Genomic DNA, 20,451 nt, shown 5'->3' on the forward strand with positions numbered 1-20,451 from the left:
GGGAAAGCCCTTCCCTCCATCCAATCTCTACTATCAGAAAACACCAAGGAACTGAACTGGATCATCCCAAGAGACTCTCTGGGTCAAAAAAGGAGGCTGCAGCTAGTGGGAAATTTACCAAGTGAGAGTTGTGAAACAGCTGGGTTCCTATGATATTTTAAAATATCACCTAGGCCAGGTGCAGTGGCTCTTCCTGTAATCCCAGCACTTTGGGAGGCTGAGGTGGGCAGATCATTGAGGTCCGCAGTTTGGGACCAGACTGGACAACATGGCGAAACCACTAAAAATGCAAAAATTAGCCAGGGGTGGTAGTGCACCTTTAATTCCAGCTACTCAGGAGGCTGAGACATGAGAATCGCTTGAACCCGGGAGGCAAGGTTGCAGAGAGCCAAGATTGTGCCACTGCACTCCACCCTGGGTGATAGAGCAAGACTCTGTCTCAAGAAAACAACAACAACAACAACAACAACAACAACAACTCCCTGAAAGACAGATTGCCCCTCAGATTGGGCAGAATCTTGTGTTAAAGCAGAGGGTCCAGATATTACCTACTGGTTTATACAACTCTTCACATCCCAGCCCTGTGTTTTTCTTACCAGTGACACATACACTGCTATGGACTGAATGTTTGTGTTTCCCCCAAATTCATATGTGGAAGCACGACCCGCCTATGTGATTGTATTAGTCTTTTTTCACACTACTAATAAAGACATACTAGGGACTGGGCAATTTACAAAAGGAAGAGGTTTAATGAACTCACAGTTTCACGTGGCCAGGGAGATCTCACAATCATGGCAGAAGGTGAAAGTCACCTCTCACATGGTGGCAGACAAGAGAAGAATGAAAACCAAGTGAAATTGATTTCCCCTTATAAAACCATCAGATGTCATGAGACTTATTCACTATCATGAGAACAGTATGGAGGAAACCACCCCCATGATTCAATTATCTCCACTGGGTCCCTTCCACAACATGAGGGAATTATGGGAGCTAAAATTTAAAATAAGATTTGGGTAGGGATACAGCCAACCATACCATTCTGCCCCAATCCCTCCTAAATCTCATATCCTCACATTTAAAAACCAATCATGCCTTCCCCAGCAGTCCCACAAAGTCCTAACTAATTTCAGCATTAACTCAAAAGTGTGCAGTCCCAAGACAGTGCAGGTCTCTTCCACCTATAAGCATGTAAAATCAAAAGCAAGTTAGTTATTTCCTAGATACAATGGGAGTACAGGTATTGGGTAAACACAGCCATTCCAAATGAGAGAAATTGGCCAAAACAAAAGGGCTACACCCATGCAAGTCCAAAATTCAGGGAGGCAGTCAAATCTTAAGGTTCCATAATGATCTCCTTTGACTCCATGTCTCATATCTGGGTCATGCTGATGCAAGATGTGAGTACCCATGGTCTTGGACAGCTCCACCCCTGTGGCTTTGTAGGGTACAGGCTCCTTCCCAGCTGCTTTCATGGACTGGTGTTAAGTGTCTGTGACTTTTCCAGGTGAATAGTGCAAGCTGTTGGTGCATTTACCATTCTGGGTTCTGGAGGATGGTGGCCTTCTATTCACAGTTCCACTAGGCAGTGCCCCAGTGGAGACTCTGTGTTGGGGCACCCACCCCACATTCCCCTTCTGGACTGCCCTAGCAGAGTTTCTCCATGAGTGCCCTGCCCCTGCAGCAAACTTCTATCTGGACATCCAGGCATTTCCATACATCCTCTGAAATCTAGGTGGAGCTTCCCAAACCTCAGTTCTTGACTTCTGTACACCTGCAGACTCAACACCAGTGGAAGCTGCCAAAGCTTGGAGCTTGCACCCTCTGAAACCACGGCCTGAGTTGTACTTTGGCCTCTTTTAGTCTCGCCTGGAGCAGCTGGGACACAAGGCACCAAGACCCTAGACTGCACACAGCAGAAGGACACTGGACCTGGCCCACAAGAACATTTTTACCTCCTAGGCCTCTGGGCCTGTGATGGGAGGGGCTGCTGCAAAGGTCTCTGACATGCCCTGGAGACATTTTCCCCATTGTCTTGGGGATTAACATTTGGTTCATTTTTACTTATGCAAATTTCTGCAGCTGGCTTGAATTTCTCCTCAGAAAATGGGATTTTCTTTTCGATTGCATTGCCAGGCTGCAAATTTCCCAAATTTTTATGCTTTGTTTCCCTTTTAAAACTGCATGCCTTTAACACCACCAAAGTCACCTCTTTAATGCTTTGCTGCTTAGAAACTGTTTCTGCCAGAAATCCCAAATCATCTCTCTCAAGTTCAAAGTTCCACAAATCTCTAGGGCAGGAGCAAAATGCTGCCAGTCTCTTTGCTAAAACGTAACAAGAGTCACCTTTGCTCCAGTTCCCAAATTCCTTACCTCAATCTGAGACTACATCTGCCTGGATTTCACTGTTCATATCGTTATCAGTATTTTGGTCAAAGCCATTCAACAAATCTCTAGGAAATTTCAAACTTTCCCACATTTTCTTGTCTTCTAAGCCCTCCAAACAGTTTCAACCTCTGTTACCCAGTTCCAAAGTTGCTTCCAGATTTTTGAGTATCTTTTCAGCAGTGCTCCACTCTACTGGTACCAATTTATTGTATTAGTTTATTTTCACACTGCTGATAAAGACGTACCTAAGATTGAGCAATTTACAAAAGAAAGAGGTTTAATCGATTCATAGTTCCACATGGCTGGGGAGGTCTCACATTCATGGCAGAAGGTGAAAGGCATGTCTCACATGGTGGCCCACAAAAGAAGAATGAAAACCAAATGAAAAGGGTTTTTCCTCATAAAACCATAAGATCTCATGAGACTTATTCACTACCATGAGAAAAGTATGGAGGAAACCACCCCCCCATGATTCAATTATCTCCCACTGGGTCCCTCCTGCAATGTGAGGGAATTATGGAAGCTACAGTTCATGATGAGATTTGGGTGGGGATACAGCCAAACCATAACAGTGATGGTATTTGGAAGCAGGGCTTTTGGGAGATAATTAGGTTTAGAGGAGGTCATGAGAGTAGGGCTCCTGTAATGAGAATAGTGTACTTATAAGAAGAGAAAGAGACCATAGCTCTCTCTCTGCCATGTGAAGATGAGGAGAAGGTAGTCAATTGCACACCAGGAAGAGGCTCTCACCAAGCACCAAATCCACACCCTCCTTGATCTCAGACTTCCCACCCTCTAGAACTGTGAGAAATAAATATCTGCTGTTCAATCACCCAGTGTATGGTATTTTGTTTTGGCAGCTGGAGTTAAATAAGACACCAGCATGCATGCACACACTTACACTCTCATTGTACTACATGCACATGTGCATAAGCACACGTACAATACACACATAACATACTATACACAGATATGCACAATTTCATGCATATATACACACCACACTACGTACAAAGCCCATGTACACATGCCCCTCACCATCTACCTTCAGCACACATATAACTCAGCACCATGCCCTTGATCCACATTGATTAGTCATTCTCCAGGTTTACAAGGTCCTTTCTCACCTTTCTGGCCTTGACATATGGAATATTTCTCTGTGACCATCTTCATCTGACTCATTCTTCCTCATCCTTCAGTTCTCATCTTAGATGGTGCTTCCTCCAGAAAGCCTTCCTGACATCCCCATTCTTCTACCCTAACTGGCTTAGATCCGATAGGGCCCTGTTGTTGGGTCGTACAATAGCTCCTGCTGATCTATGGTTCCACTTTCCATAGTTTCAGTTACCAACAGTCAACCACAGTCTGAAAATATTATATCCAATAATATATTTTGAGAGAGAGAAAGTCCATATTTATATAACTTTATTACAGTATAATGTTATAATTGTTCTATTTCATTATAAGATATTAACCACTTACTATGCCTAATTTATAAATTAAACTTTACCATAGGTATGTATGTAGAGAAAAAAACATAGTATTCATGGGGTTTAGTACTAGCCATGGTTTCAGGCATCCATTGGAGGCCTTGGAATAGCCCCTGTGGATAGAAAAAAGCACTGTTCATTTTTTTGTAACTCCTTTCAGTGATGTCATGTTGCTGCTTGAAATTGGTGGGAATCTTTACACCATGGAAATGGACAAGCACTATAAATCAGGAACTTTTTTCTTTTTTTTCCTTTTTGAATCTTTTTTGGTAGAGCCAGTAATTAGACTAAGCATACCACTAATTAGACTCCACATGGTCTTCCCATAACACCTCATAATTTCTTTTTATTTATTCCTAACATGTGTTACCCATATTTTCTCCTTGTCTATATAGCCCACCAGACCACAAGCTCTGTGAGGGCAGGTGCTGCCTATCTTGTTTTCTACTGGTACACCCAGTACCTTGCATAGCTCTCGGCTACATTGATCTCAACAAATATATTTGGTCAGATTACTAAATGAATTCTTATTGTGTCTCTCCTTCTATTTGGTATCTGACATAGTCAGTCTCCTAATTGTGGATCATAAAGCCATGGGATTGTGGTTACAGGACAGTTCTGCTCCAGGTAACAATGAACAACTCATCAGAAGCTGGGACTCAAGCTCTGGAGCAACATCTGTGAATTAAGAGCTCAGTCCTTCCAGGGTGACATTACCCTTTTATCTCCAGCCAACTTTTAAGAAGGTGGAGGAGGTGAAGCATTTAGAAAACGATGAGATGAGACTTCACAGCAAGACTCCAAGAAGCTCTTCCCCTACTTGCTGATGCCCGAACTTGCCTTAAAGAGAGATAGATCATTTCTTTCCATGATCAGAGACAGCTATCAAATGTAAATGTCCTGTTAGGAGTGACATGTCTTGTTTCAAATCCACAATTCAAGTAAAACATTCCTACAAAATCTTTCTTTAAAGTAAACTTTGATGGGAGATACAGAGGGAAGCAATGGAGCTAAGAGCTGGAGGATGCCAATTGCCTAAAATGGGGGAAGGAAAATATAGTAGACAATTTACAAAAATAGTTGCCATCAACTCCGCCACCCCACGGCAGGCGCATGTCACTCCTCCTGCTCTTCCCATGAAGAGGGGAAGTCACCTTGGAGCTGGATTGACCTTAACTTGCTTTGACTAATAGAATGTATTCAAAGTGACCCTGTGTCACTTCTGGGCATTTAAGAGGATGCTTCCCTTTCACACTTTCTGGGGAAGCCACTACTAAGAGTTTGCTGTGCATCCTTCCAGACCTCTTTTTATATGTTCATATCATAGATTAAAAATACAATTATTTTATTTTAAAATTTTTTTAAAAAAAAATTAAAAAAAAATTTTTTTTTAAAGTCATTTTTTACTTTAAAATTTTTCCTGTATATATATTTAGGAGGTCCAAGTGCAGATTTCTGACATGCATATATTACATCATGATGAACTCTGGACTTTCAGTGTACCCATCATCTGAAGAGGGAACAGTGTACACAACAGGTAATTTGTTCAGTCCTCATCTCCTCTTAGGTTTGTAGTCTTCAATGTCTGTCATCCCACTCTGTATGTCCATGTGTACCTATTGTTTATCTCCCACTTATAAGTGATAACACATGGTATTTGACTTTGTTTCTGGGTTATTTCACTGAGGATAATGACCTCCAGTGCCAGCTATATTGCTGCCAAAGACTGGTTTCTGTTTTATGACATTTTATAACATAAATTTATACACTGTATCTATTTTATAACTTTCTTTTTCTTATTTGGTAATAATTTTTGGAGATTTAATTCTGTCATAGTATACAGCTGTAATTTATTGCTTTAACTACTGTAATTCTAGAGTATAAATATATCACATTTTATTTAACTATTCCTCAAGTAATGATCATTCATTGTTCATAATTTTTTCATTATTACAAAAATACTACATGGAATTATGCAGATCGTGACACATCTCCACATATACATATGCAAGTGTTTCTCCAGCTGGATCATATAGCATGCACATCTTTAACTAATAGAAACCGCCAAATTATTCTAAAAAAAAAATGCATCAATTTATTCTTTTACCAGCAGTATATGAGTTGTTTTTTTCACACAATTTTATAATTCCTCAATATTATTATTATTTAATATTTGCCTTTATGATGGCTAGATACAGTAGCTCATTGTTTAAATTTGCATAAAGCTAATTACATATTTAGCAATATATTTACAGTCATTGTTTAATCATTGAAAGTGCTTGTTTATATTCTTTGACCATTTTTTCTGTTAGAATGCTTCTTTTCCTCTTTTTTTTACATAAATCTGCATTACCAATTTGTCATAGACACGGTGTTAATATAAACTTTAAATTACCTAAAATAAGTCTTCCGAGTTCAAGTAGAGAGAGCCGTTTAGTCACAGGAGTGACTGAGATACGTATATCAATAGAGCAAATACTCATAATAATGAGAAGATGGGTGAATAGACAACTACTGAAGCAAGACTATGCCGACATAAAATGTTATTTGAAAAAATAGTTTGTCCTAAGGTGTTTTAAAATGATAGCTTTATTTAAGGAAAATTCTCTTGCCCAAATAAAGTTATAGTTTAAGAAAAATTGGTTTGAGTGTCCTGTTTTCATTTTCATGCTCTTCCATCAAAAGATAACATAAGTATTCCATAATTTTCATACTTTCTTAGTTCATTTGAAGTTTTGATATTTTATGACCTCCTTAATACTAAGTATGGTGATACTGCTTTGTAATGGGAAACATACACTTAGCACAGCATTAAGTATTATCCTGTGACGTGGAGGTTTTTTAAATTTAGCTTTCAGCAAATTAGGTGACTAGGGATATTGAAAAAATAAACAAAGCAGGTCAAGGCCAGGCATGGTGGCTTACACCTGTAATCCCAGCACTTTGGAAGTCCTAGGTGGGCAGATCACTTGAGCTCAGGGGTTTGAGATCAGCTTGGGTAACATAGCAAGACCTCGTCTCTACTAAAAATAAAGAAAAATTAGCCAGGCATTGTGGTGCATGCCAATAGTCCCGTCTACTCAGGAGGCTGAATGAGGCTGGAGTATTGCTTGACCCCAGGAATTGGGGGCTGCAGTGAGCTATGATAGTGCACTGCACTCCAGCTTGGGTGACAGAGAAAGACCCTGACTCAAAAAAAAAATTATTTTCCAAACATTCATTGACTCCTTGGAAAATTTTGTAGGAACATGATCTACCAATCAAACATATTGGTGAATGCCTAAATGTGCCCTCCTCACCATTACAGATGTCGCTGACTTACTCCATCAGCAACGGCATTTGCTTACCCATTTGGATCACTGTTGCACCTACTTACCCTTTCAGACGCCCCAAAGTTTCAAGCTCTCAGCCATTCTTCCTGTATGAAAACCTGCTATTAGAATAAGGTCTTATATCACGCATTTATATCTATGGCTGAATATAAGCCAAATGTTACTTTCTTCCTGGAATATTTACGTAGAAAACTTCTCTCAAACTGAGATTTAAAGCTCTGATTATTAATTGTGGGAAAAACCCCACATAGTATAAAGATTACCATCTTGCCATTTTTATGTGTACAGTAGTGTTAACTGTAAGCACCTTATTGTGCAACAGATCTCCAGAACTTTTTCATCTTGCAAAACTGAAACTCTATACCCATTGAACAATTCCCCCTTTCTTCCTTCTATCCCCAGTCCCTGGCAACCACCATTCTACCTTTTGCTTCTATGAATTTGATTACTTTTCATACTTTATATAAATAGAATCATGCAGGTTTGTCCTTTTGTGACTGGCCTATTTCACTTTGCATAATGTCCTCAAGGTTTATCATTTTTGTGATTGGCCTTTTTCACTTTGCATAATGTCCTCAAGGTTTACCCATGTTGTACTATATGACAGGATGTCCTTTTATAAGGCTGAATAATATTCCCTTATATGTATGTTTATACCACATTTTCTTTATCCATTAACTCATCTGTGCACATTTAGGTTACTTCTACCTCTTGGCTATTGTGAATAATATTACAATGGACATGGGTGTGTAAATATGTCTTTGAGATCCCATTTTCAATACTTTTGGATGTAATGCAGAAGTGGGATTGCTGAGTCATATGGTAATTCCATTTTCAATTTTTTGAGAAAACTTCACACTGTTTTTCATAGTGGCTGCACAATTTTACATTCTGACGAACTAGAATGTTTCTTACCTATTCATACTTTTATATATCCTGGATAATAACTGCCTGTCATATATGACAAATATTTTCTTAAAGCCTATCTCTGGATTTTTAGCATCTTTTAAAATGTCTTTTTTCATACAGTAGCTTTTTATTTTGGTGTGGTCTAATTTATCATTTTTCTACTTTAATTTTTCTTCCAAGCCCAAGGAAATAAATATGTTGTTTTAAACTTTAAAAAATATTTAGGACTTTATCTGTAATTTATTTTTGAATATGGTATCAAGATTGAACATACTTTTTTTTTCCTCATAGGTAATCAGTTGTTTTCTCTGACTTGAAAATGCCATTTCTGTCATACAAAACTCTTACATGGAGCAAATTCTTCTTCTATCATGTTACCTTGGCTTTTACCTCCCAAATCTGAGTGGAAATAACCACAAGATTTTCCCCTATTATTCAGCAAGCATGTAATTGAATGTTTTGAGTGAACAAAGGTAATCATGGTCACAACTGAGTTGGAGAAGGAATTGTGGAATAAATGGGGAGCACAGAGATTTACTTTGAAGAGACTCAGGGAATACAAAGCACACACAGATCATTACTTACTAGCACTAAAGAGTAATAAGGTCAGCAATGTGAGGTGTAGATAAGCCTAGAAGTGCTGTGGGGCCCACTCTAAACCCGAGGTTACTTCCTGGGAAAGTGAGCCAATCCTTCTTCCTTCCTTCCTTCCTTCCTTCCTTCCTTCCTTCCTTCCTTCCTTCCTTCCTTCCTTCCTTCCTTCCATCCATCCTTCTCCTTTTCATTTGGTTTTTGAACTGTAACTGTTTTTATTGTGAGTAACAGGATTTGAATATACCATTTTCCCTCTGGCTTGTTAGCAGTACATCATATATATATGCACATAATATATATATGCGCACACAAACATACATACATGTACACTATATATACATTATACATACATATATAAATACTATATACACATATGTTTACTTACATATACACAATATTTGTTTTTATATATTTATTGTTCTTATTTTAATAAGTAGCAAATATAACTTAAGATCATTTGGATTCTTATTTCTTGAACCACTAGAGAGGCTGAACATTTTAAAGCTATATTTGTTTGCTGTTTGTGTTTTCTTTCTGTAAATTATATTATGACTGCTGCTTTTTTGTTTATTGAGACTCTGCTTTCAATCCTTCACCAGATAAAGTTTTGTGCAGTTCCAAAACTGATATCATTATCTCCCCAATTCCCAATTTATTCCAGTGAGATTATTATTTAATTTTACTATATCAGCACTATGTTCCTCTCCACCCAAATCCCTCTCTACCACATGGATTTTGCCAGATTGTTTTTGACAGTTTCAGGCCATTTTGACACTTGGCATTCATACTTATCTGTATATATTCTTTTAAAAATTTGTTTCAATTTTTATTTTAGATTCAGAGCATACATGTACAGGTTTGTTACATGGGAATTTTGTGTGAGATGGTTTGTAGTACAAATGATCCCATCACGCAGGTAGTCAGCATATACCCCTTGTTCTTTCTCCCTCTTCTAGTTGTCCCCAGTGTCTATTGTTCCCATCTTTATGTCCATGAATAACCAACATTTAGCTACCACTTGTAAGTGAGAACACGACGTATTTGGTTTTCTGCTCTGGGGTTAATTTGCTTAGGATAATAGCCTTCAGCTGCATCCATATTGCTGGAAAGGACATGATTTTGTTCCTTTTTACGGCTCTGTAGTATTTCACAGTGCACATATACCACATTTTTAAAGGCCATTTCACTTTTATTTTTAGTTTTTAGAAGAATGGAAACAAAATGGCCTATTATTGTGGGTTATCTTAAGAGTATTCTCATAGGTAGATGAAAGAATTGACCTACCAGATAGGGTTAATTATATTCACACATTAAATGTTGGACAAACTCTGCCAAATACAATTTTAGTTGCAGTATAATTTGTGCCAAACTGCTCTTTTTTAAACTTGTATTTTAGGTTCAGGAGTACACGCGCATGTTTGTTATATAGGGAAACTCATGTGACAGGCAGGAGGGGTTGCTATACAGATTATTTCATCACCGAATTATTAAGTTTAGTACCTAATAGTTATCTTTTCTGCTCCTCTCCCTCCTCCCACCCTTCACCCTCAAGTAGACCCTAGTGTCTGTTGTTTCCTTCATTGTATTCATGAATTCTTATCATTTAGCTCCCACTTTTAAGTAAGAACATGTGGTATTTAGTTTTCTATTCCTTCATTAGTTCGTTAAGGATAATAAGCTCCAGATCCATCCATGTTCCCATAAAAGACATGATCTCATTCTTTTTTATGACTGCATAGTGTTCCATGTTGTATATGTACCATATTTTCATTATCCAATCTGTCATTGATTAGCATTTAGGTTGATTCCACATCTTTCCTATTGTGAACAGCACTGTAGTGAATATTTGCACCTATGTGTTTTTATGGTATTTATGTTCCTTTGGGTATATATCCAGTAACGGAATTGCTGGGTCAAATGGTGTTTCTGCTTTAGCTCTTTGAAGAATTACACACTGCTTTCCACAACGATTGAACTAATTTACACTCTCCAAAACAGTGTATAAATGTTCCCTTTTCTCCACAACCTCAGCAGTATCTGCTATTTTTTGACTTTTTAATAGCCATCCTGACTGGTGCGAGACGTTTTTGATGTGCATTTCTCTAATGATCAATGACGTTGAGCTTTTTTTCAAATACTTGGCCACATGTATTTCTTCTTCTGAGAAGTGTCTGTTCATGTCCTTTGCCCACTTTTGAATGTGGTTGTTTTTCTTTTGTACATTTGTTTAAGCTCCTTATAGATGCTGTATAGACTTTTGTCAGATGCATAGTTCTTACAAATTTACTCTGTTGACAGTTTCTTTTGCTGTGCTGATGTTCTTAAGTTTAATTAGAGCCCACTTGTCTATTTTTGCTCTTGTTGCTATATCTTTTGGCATCTTTGTCATGAAATCATTGCCCATTTCTATGTCCAGGATGCTGTTGCCTAGGTTATCTTCAAGGGTTTTTATAGTTTTGGGCTTTACGTTTAAGTCTTTAATCCATTCTCAGTTATTTTTCTTATGTGATGTAAGGGAAAGGTCTGGTTTCAATCTTCTGCACGTGGCTAGCCAGTGATCCCAGTACTAGTTTATTGAATAGGGAATCTTTTTCTCATTGCTTGTTTTTGTCAGCGTTGTTGAAGATCAGATGGTTATAGGTGTGCAGCCTTATTTCTGGGTTCTCTATTCTGTTTTTGTGCCTGTCCTTGTACCTGCTTTTGTACCAATACCTGTTTTTGTACCAGTACCATGCATTTTGGTTACTATAGCCCTATAGTATAGTTTGAAGTTGGATAACATGATGCCTTCAGCTTTGTTCTTTTTGCTTAGGATTGCCTTGGCTATTCAGACTCTTTTTTGGTTCTATATGAATTTTAAAATAGTTTTTTCTAGTTATGTGAAGAATATCATTGGTAGTTTGATAGGAATAACATTGAATCTGAAAATTGCTTTGGGTACTCCAGCCATTTTCATGGTATTGATTCTTCCTATCCATAAGCATGGAATGGTTTTCCATTTGTTTACGTCATCTCTGACTTTTCAAGCAGTGTTTTGTAATTTTCATTGTACAGATCCTCCTTGGTTAGCTCTATTCCTAGGTATTTTATTCTTGTTGTGGCAATTGTGAATGGGATTGCCTTCCTGATTTGGCTCTCACCTTGGCTATCACTGGTGTATAGAAATGCCAGTTATTTTTGTACATTGATTTTGTATTCTGAAACTTTGCTGAAGTTGTTTGTCAGCTGAAGGAGCTTTTGGACTGAGACTATGGGGTTTTCTAGTATAGAATCATGTCATCTGCAAACAGGAATAGCTTGACTTCCTCTCTTCCTATTTGGATGCCCTTTATTTTTCTCTTGCCTGATTGCTCTGGCAAGGACTTCCAACGCTATGTTGAATAGGAGTAGTGAGAGAGGGCAACCTTGTCTTGTGCTGGTTTTCAAGGGGAATGCTTTCATCCTTTGTTCATTCAGTATGATGTTGGCTGTGGATTTGTTTTAAGGTATGTTCCTTCAATACCTAGTTTATTAGTTTTTAACATGAAGAAATGTTGAATTTTATCAGAAGCGTTTTCTGCATCTATTGAGAAAATCGTGTGTTTTTTGTCTTTAGTTCTGTTTATGTGATGAATCACTTTTATTGATTTGCATATGTTGAACCAACATTGCATCCTGGGGATGAAGCCTAGTTGATTGTAGTATTTTGATTCAGGTATTTTGTTGAGGATTTTTGCATCAAAGTTAATCTGGGATAATGGCCTAAAGTTTTCTTTTTTTTTTAATTATCTCTGCCAGGTTTTTGTATCAGGATAATCCTGGCCTCATAGAATGAGTTGCGGGGGAGTGCCGCCTCCTCAATTTTGGGGGAATAGTTTCATTAGGAATGAGACAAGATCTTTTTTGTACATCTGGTGGAATTTGGCTGTGAGTCCATCTGGTCCTGGGCACTTATTTTGGTTGGTAAGCTATTTGTTACTGATTCAATTTCAGAGCTCATTATTGATCTGTTCAGGAAATGAATTTCTTCCTGGTTCAGTCTTGGGAGGGTATATGTGTCCAGGAATTTATCCATCTCTTCTAGGTTTTCTAGTTTGTGTGCATAGGCTCATTTTCTTTATCCAATCCACTGTTGATGAGCACCTAGGCTGACTCCATGTCTTTACTATTGTGAATAGTACTGCAAGAAACATATGAATGTATGTGTCTTTTTGGTAGAATTATTTATTTTTCTTTGGGTATATACCCAGTTATGGGATTACTGGGTCAAAGGATAGTTCTGCTTTAAGCTCTTTGAGAAATCTCCAAACTACTTTTCACAGAGGCTGAACTAATTTACATTCACACCAGCAGTGTATAAGCATTCCCTTTTCTCTGTTATTTTTTGAATTTTTAATAATGGCCATTCTGACTAATGGCCATTAAGATGACATATCATTGTGGGTTTTATTTACATTTCTCTGATGATTAGTGATTTTTTTTTTTTTTTTTTTTTTGAGACAGAGTCTCGCTGTGTTGCCCAGGCTGGAGTACAATGGCAGGATCCCGGCTCACTGCAACCTCTGCCTCCCGGATTCAAGTGATTCTCCTGCCTCAGCCTCCTGAGTAGCTGGGATTACAGGCACCTGCCACCACGCCAGCTAATTTTTTTATTTTTATTAGAGACGGGGTTTTGCTGAGTTGGCCAGGCTGGTCTCAAACTTCCGGCCTCAAGCAATCTGCCCACCTCGGCCTCCCAAAGCACTGGGATTACAGGCGTGATCCACCGGGTCCGGCCAATTGTTACATATTTTGTAATATGTTTCTTGGGCACATACATGTCTTCTTTTGAGAAGTGTCTAATCATTTCTTTTGCTTATTTTTTTTTAATGGGGTTATTTGGGTTTTGCTTGTTGAATTGTTAAAGTTCCTTACAGATTCTGGATATTAGACTTTTGTCAGATACATGGTTTGTAAATATTTTTTCCCATTCTGTAAGTTGGCTGTTTACTCTGTTGACAGTTTATTTTGGTGTGCAGAAGCTGTTTAGTTTAATTAGGTCTTACTTGTCAATTTTTGGTTTTGTTGCAATTGCGATGGGTACTTAGTCACAAATTCTTTTATAAGGCTGATGTCCACAATGGTATTTCCTAGGTTTTCTTTTAGGGTTCTAATAGGTGAGGTCTTATGTTTAAATATTTAATCCTTCTTGAGTTAATTTGTATATATGGTGAGAGGTAGGTGTCCACTTTTATTCTTCTGCAAATGCCTAGCCACCTGTCTCAGCACAATTTATTAAACAAGGAGTCCCTTATTCACTGCTTATTTTTGTCAACTTGTCAAAGATCAGATAGTTATAGGCATGTAGCTTACTTCTGGGTTCTCTATTCTGTCTATTGGTCTACGTTTCTGTTTTTGCACCAGTACCATGCTATTATGGTTATTGTAGCCTTATAGTATTGTTTGCAGCCAGGTAATGTGATGACTTAAGCTTTGTTCTTTTTGCTTAAGATTGCTTTGATTAATCAGGCAATTCTTTAGTTTCATATGACTTCAATTTTTTCTAATCTGTGAAAAATGATGTTGGTAGTTTGATAGGAATCATTTTGAATCTGTAGATTGCTCTGGGCCATATGATCATTTTAACAATATTGATTCTTCTGATCCACGAGCATGAAATGTTTTTCTATTTGTATGTGTTGTTCATTATTTCATTCAGCAGGGTTTCATATCTAGTTCTCATAGAGATCTTTCACCTCCTTGGTTAGATGTATTTCTAGGTGTTTTATTTGTGTGTGTGTATTTCTAGGTATTTTATTTTATTGTCAGTGGGATTGTATTTCTTTAATTGGCTCTCAGCTTGAATTGTATTGGTATATGGAAATGCTATTGATTTTTGTACATTTATTTTTGTATCCTAAAACTTAGCTGAAGTTATTTATCAGTTCTAGGAGCCTTTTGGCCAACTCTTCGGGGATTTCCAGGTATAGAATCATATCAGTGAAGAGAGATAATTTGACTTTTCCTATTTGGATGTCTTTTATTTCTTTCTCTTGCCTAATTGCTCTGGCTCGGACTTTCAATATTATGTTGAGTAGGAGTGGAGAGAGTGGCCATCCTTATTCTCAGAGGCATGCTTCCAGTTTTGGCCTGTTCAGTATGATGTTGGGTTGGGTTTGTCATAGGTAGCTCTTATCATTTTGAAGTTTGTATCTTTGATGCCTAGTTTGTTGAGGTTTTTATCATAAAGGGATGTCGGATTTTATCAAAAGCTTTTTGCACATAAATTGAGATAATTAAATGGTTTCTGTTTTTAATTCTGTTTGTGTGGTGAATCACATTTATTGATATATGTATGCTGAACCAACCTTGCATCCTAGGAATGAAGCGTTCTTGATTATGGTCAATTACCTTTTTGATGTGCTGCCAAATTCAGTTTGCTAGCATTTTGTTGAGGATTTTTGCATTTATGTTAGTAAGGGATATTGGCCTGTGGCTCTCTTTTTTTGTTGTGTCTTTGTCAGGTTTTGGTAGCAGGGTGATTCTGGCTTCATAGAATGAGTCAGGAAGGAGTCCCTCCTTGTTGACATTTTGGAATAATTTCAGCAGAATTAATTCAGTTCTTCTTTGTACATCTGGTAGAATTTGGCTGTGAATCCATCTGGTCTGGGGCTTTTTGGGGTTGGTATGTTTTTATGACTGATTTGATTTAAGAACTTGCTATTGGTCTGTTCAGAGTTTCAACTTCTTCCTGATTCAATCTTGGGAGGTTGTATGTTTCCAGGAATTTATCCATTACCTCTACATTTTTTAGTTTGTGTGTGTAGAGGTGTTCATAAAAAACTCTGAGGATCTTATGTATTCTGTTTCATCTTTGTCATTTCTGATTGTGGTTACTTGGATCTTGCCTCTTTTTTTCTTTGTTAATCTGGTTAGTGGTCTATTAATCTTATTTATTCTTTCAAAACACCAACTTTTGGTTTTATTGATTCTCTAGATTTGGAGGGTCTCAATTTCATTCAATTCTGTTCTGATTTTAGTTATTCCTTTTCTTCTTCTAGCTTTGGGGTTAGTTTGTTCTTGTTTCTTTCCCTCCTCTATGTGTGATGACAGATTGTTAATTTGAGATCTTTCTAACTTTCTGATGTGGCATTTAACAATATCAACTTTCCTCTTAACACTATTTTTGCCACATCTCGGAGACTTCGGTATGTTGTGTCTCTGTTTTCATTTCATTTATTTCAAAATTTTTTAAAATTTCTGCCTTAATTTCATTGTTTATCCGAAAGTCATTCAGGAGCAAGTTGTTTAATTTCCATATAATCAAGTGGTTTTGAGAGATCTGCTTGAAATTGGTTTCTTTCTTTTTTCTCATATAATATTTTTTTTTTCTTTCTCTTTCCCCACTTCCCTAGGGGATGTAACTGGAGAGAATTCTGGATACAGTCTTTTGGCTTTGTTTCTATAGCCCTAACAACTTCTGTTGGCAGGTTTTATATTGGGCTGTGCAGTTTGACCTAGAAGTCATAGATGATTCTTATAGGTAAGAGTTGGCTGCAGCCAATAGGGTTGGGTATATACTTTATCCTTGTTTATTGGAAGAAGTTCTCTGTTACCTCAGGCAATGGGCTGATCCTGGAGTGCACAGTGGTCTAAGCACCCTGCTCAGCCCAGGAGTGGGGGCAAGATGGGTGGGGCTGAACCAGACAGAACCATCTATAAGTCCCCTGATGGTAGTCACAGGCACTAGTGCTGAAGGAGAATTCAGTGGGTGGTCACCAAGCACCCAGAGATGTGCCTAGACATAAAGCTAGGAAGACTCCTTGGCCCCAGTTTTTCTGCCTGGGAAGTCGAGGTGGCCTAAACTCAAAATACAGGAGAATAGGTACTTCAGATGTGTGGAGATCTTCCTGGGCACGAAGTGTAGGGGGCTCCCACTACACCAAATTCTCTGCAGAGGATGAGAGGGGTGCCTCAGGCCATTAACTGGATAGACAGATGCCCTGAATGCCTGGAGGTCTGCCTCGGTGTGGGGTGAGGATGGTTGTGCTTCACCACACTCTTTTTATCAGCTAGACACTGTCATGGAGGTTGTTTGCCCATATTCTTCTCCCTGAGATCTAGGATATCTTTCATGATTCCAGTGGATTACTATTTTTTTCTTCAATGAAAGCTCACAGAGTTGATCTTTATGCACTATTTTGCTGTTTCCAGGTGGCTGAAAAATGCTAAAAGCCTCTAATCCACCATCTTTGAACAAAATGAAAAGTGAATCTTGAGTTATGTGGGGAAAGATGCAGCTTGGCTGAGAAGTGTAAGTCTGGGAGGTGGGTGAGGAAAGACAGGAATAGAGGGAATTTGTACATGTATCTACATAGAGGTAATAACCAGTAAAAAAAAAGTGTCAAAAATGAACATATTTGATTGACTAGAAAAGAGACAGTGTTGTGCAGAGGTTAAACATAAGGACTATAAACTGAAGTTGCAGAAGTTGGAATACTGATTCTGCCACTTACTGCCTTTGCAACTTTGGAAAACTTTCCAAAATTATCTATGCCTCAAATTCCTCAACTGTAAGTTCTAGGTAACAATACTTTTTGTAGATTACTGAGTCAATGCATGTGAAGTACTTAGCATGGTGCCTAGCACATACTAAACATATTGGGAAAAAAATGCTTACTGTGACGGTTAATACTGAGTGTCAACTTGGCTGGATTGAAGGATGCAAAGTATTGATCCTGGGTGTGTCTTTGAGGCTATTGCCAAAGGTGATTAACATTTGAGTCAGTGGGCTGGGAAAGGCACACCCACCCTTAACTTGGGTGGCTGCCATCAAATCAGCTACCACCATGGTCAGAATATAAAGCAGGCAGAAAAACGTGAAATGGCTAGACTGGCTTAGCCTCCCAGTATACATCTTTCTCCCATGCTGGATGCTTCCTGTCCTTGAATACTGGACTCCTGGTTCTTCAGCTTTGTGACACAGACTGGCTTCTTTGCTCCTCAGTTTGCAGATGACCTATTGTGGGACCTTGTGATCATGTGAGTTAATACTACTTAGTAAAACTCCTATAAATATAGGAGTTTATATGTACTATTAATTCTGTCCTTCTAGAGAACCCTGAATAATACAGATTTTGGTACCAAGAGTGGTTCTAGAGAAACAAAATATTAAGGATGGAGTTTTTTTCATTGGTTTTGGGGTTTCTGGAGTTGGCTGCTTAATATGATTAGACCCAAAAATGCTAAGGACTCTACTTCTAATTGTATGGAGAACACTGATAGTCCTTGGCATGAACTGTTTCGAGAGTTATGCAAAGTAAATGCATTTGACATGCCTGAATCACCACTCGTGAGAGGCAAGGAGTTTAGTTACTCTATACATAATGCCTTTGACTATATGTGGAGAACCAAGGAACATAATGAAGAAGAAAAGTTGGTTGGTTGCTCCTAAGTTCACTGGACAAAGTGATGAAAGAAAATGATGACAGAGATTCTAACTCCTGGCTTCAGAAGCAAATACTTGAGATATGAGTCTCAAATCTGCTAAGATTGCCCTGAGTGAGAGTCTTATCTGCTGTAGAGAAAGAGCTGAAATTGTGCGAAAACAGACATAAGCTCTTATCATGTGAATGGCTGACCTGCAATGAAAGGCGCATGCACAGCCTCGCCAGGTGACTACTGTAAAAGTGAGGGCATTGATTGGAAAAGAAAGGGACCCTGAAACTTAGAATGGGAAGGTGAGAGGACCCTAATGAAGTTGGGGACACTGAACTTGTAAACTCTGATGAACATTTTTTTGCCAGAAGAAACAGCTTCCTCATCCCCAGTAGCAGCAACATCCCCTCCCCAACCCATGTTGCCATCAGCCTTCACACCTTTGTATGAGGAGATAAACCCTGGGCTGCCTGAGGCAACAGTGATGACCTTCCCTGTGGCAGTTAAAAGGCAAGATAATGTTGATTCTCCTCAGAAGCCACTCCCAACACCTCTGTTTGCTTCTAGGCCTGTAACTGTAACTAGACTGAAGTCCTGGGGGGCCCCTAGAGGCGAGGTTCAGTGTCTGACCCAGGAGAAAGTGTGCTACACTCAAAAATAATTGTTTTGGAAGATGGCCGAATAGGAACAGCTCCAGTCTCCAACAACCAGTGCGAGTGACACAGAAGACCGGTGATTTCTGCATTTTCAACTGAGGTACTGGGGTCATCTCACTAGGGAGTGCCGGACAATCGGTGCTGGTCAGCTGCTGCAGCCCAACCAGCCAGAGCTGAAGCAGGGCGAGGCATCGCCTCACCTGGGAAGCGCAAGGGGGAAGGGAATCCCTTTTCCTAGCCAGGGGAACTGAGACACACAACACCTGGAAAATCAGGTAACTCCCAACCCAATACTGTGCTTTAAGCAAACGGGCACACCAGGAGAATATATCCCACACCTGGCCGGGAGGGTCCCACGCCCACGGAGCCTCCCTCATTGCTAACACAGCAGTCTGCGATCTAACAGCAAGGCAGCAGTGAGGCTGGGGGAGGGGCGCCCGCCATTGCTGAGGCTTAAGTAGGTAAACAAAGCCGCTGGAAAGCTCGAACTGGGTGGAGCTCACAGCAGCTCAAGGAAACCTGCCTGTCTCTGTAGACTCCACCTCTGGGGACAAGGCACAGCTAAACAACAACAACAACAAAAGCAGCAGGAACCTCTGCAGACGCAAACGACTCTGACAGCTTTGAAGAGAACAGTGGATCTCCCAACACGGAGGTTGAGATCTGAGAAGGGACAGACTGTCTGCTCAAGTGGGTCCCTGACCCCTGAGTAGCCTAACTGGGAGACATCCCCCACTAGGGGCAGTCTGACACCCCACACCTCACAGGGTGGAGTACACCCCTGAGAGGAAGCTTCCAAAGTGAGAATCAGACAGGTATACTCGCTGTTCAGCAATATTCTATCTTCTGCAACCCCTGCTGCTGATACCCAGGCAAACAGGGTCTGGAGTGGACATCAAGCGATCTCCAACAGACCTACAGCTGAGGGTCCTGACTGTTAGAAGGAAAACTATCAAACAGGAAGGACATCTATACCAAAACCCCATCAGTACGTCACCATCATCAAAGACCAGAGGCACATAAAACCACAAAGATGGGGAAAAGCAGGGCAGAAAAGCTGGAAATTCAAAAAATAAGAGCGCATCTCCCCCTGCAAAGGAGCACAGCCCATCGCCAGCAACGGATCAAAACTGGTCAGAGAATGACATTGACGAGATGAGAGAAGAAGGCTTCAGTCCATCAAACTTCTCAGAGCTAAAGGAGGAATTACATACCCAGCGTAAAGAAACTAACAATCTTGAAAAAAGAGTGGAAGAATTGACAGCTAGACTAATTAATGCAGAGAAGGTCATAAACGAAATGACAGAGATGCAAACCATGACATGAGAAATACGTGACAAATGCACAAGCTTCAGTAACCGACTCGATCAACTGGAAGAAAGAGTATCAGCGATTGAGGATCAAATGAATGAAATGAAGCGAGAAGAGAAACCAAAAGAAAAAAGAAGAAAAAGAAATGAACAATGCCTGCAAGATGTATGGGATTATGTAAAAAGACCAAATCTACGTCTGATTGGGGTGCCTGAAAGTGAGGGGGAACATGGAACCAAGTTGGAAAACACTCTTCAGGATATCATCCAGGAGAACTTCCCCAACCTAGTAGGGCAGGCCAACATTCAAATTCAGGAAATACAGAGAATGCCACAAAGATACTCCTCCAGAAGAGCAACTCCAAGACACATAATTGCC

Source organism: Rhinopithecus roxellana, chromosome 10 (assembly GCF_007565055.1).
Source record: "Rhinopithecus roxellana isolate Shanxi Qingling chromosome 10, ASM756505v1, whole genome shotgun sequence".
NCBI classification, from domain to species: Eukaryota; Metazoa; Chordata; class Mammalia; order Primates; family Cercopithecidae; genus Rhinopithecus; species Rhinopithecus roxellana.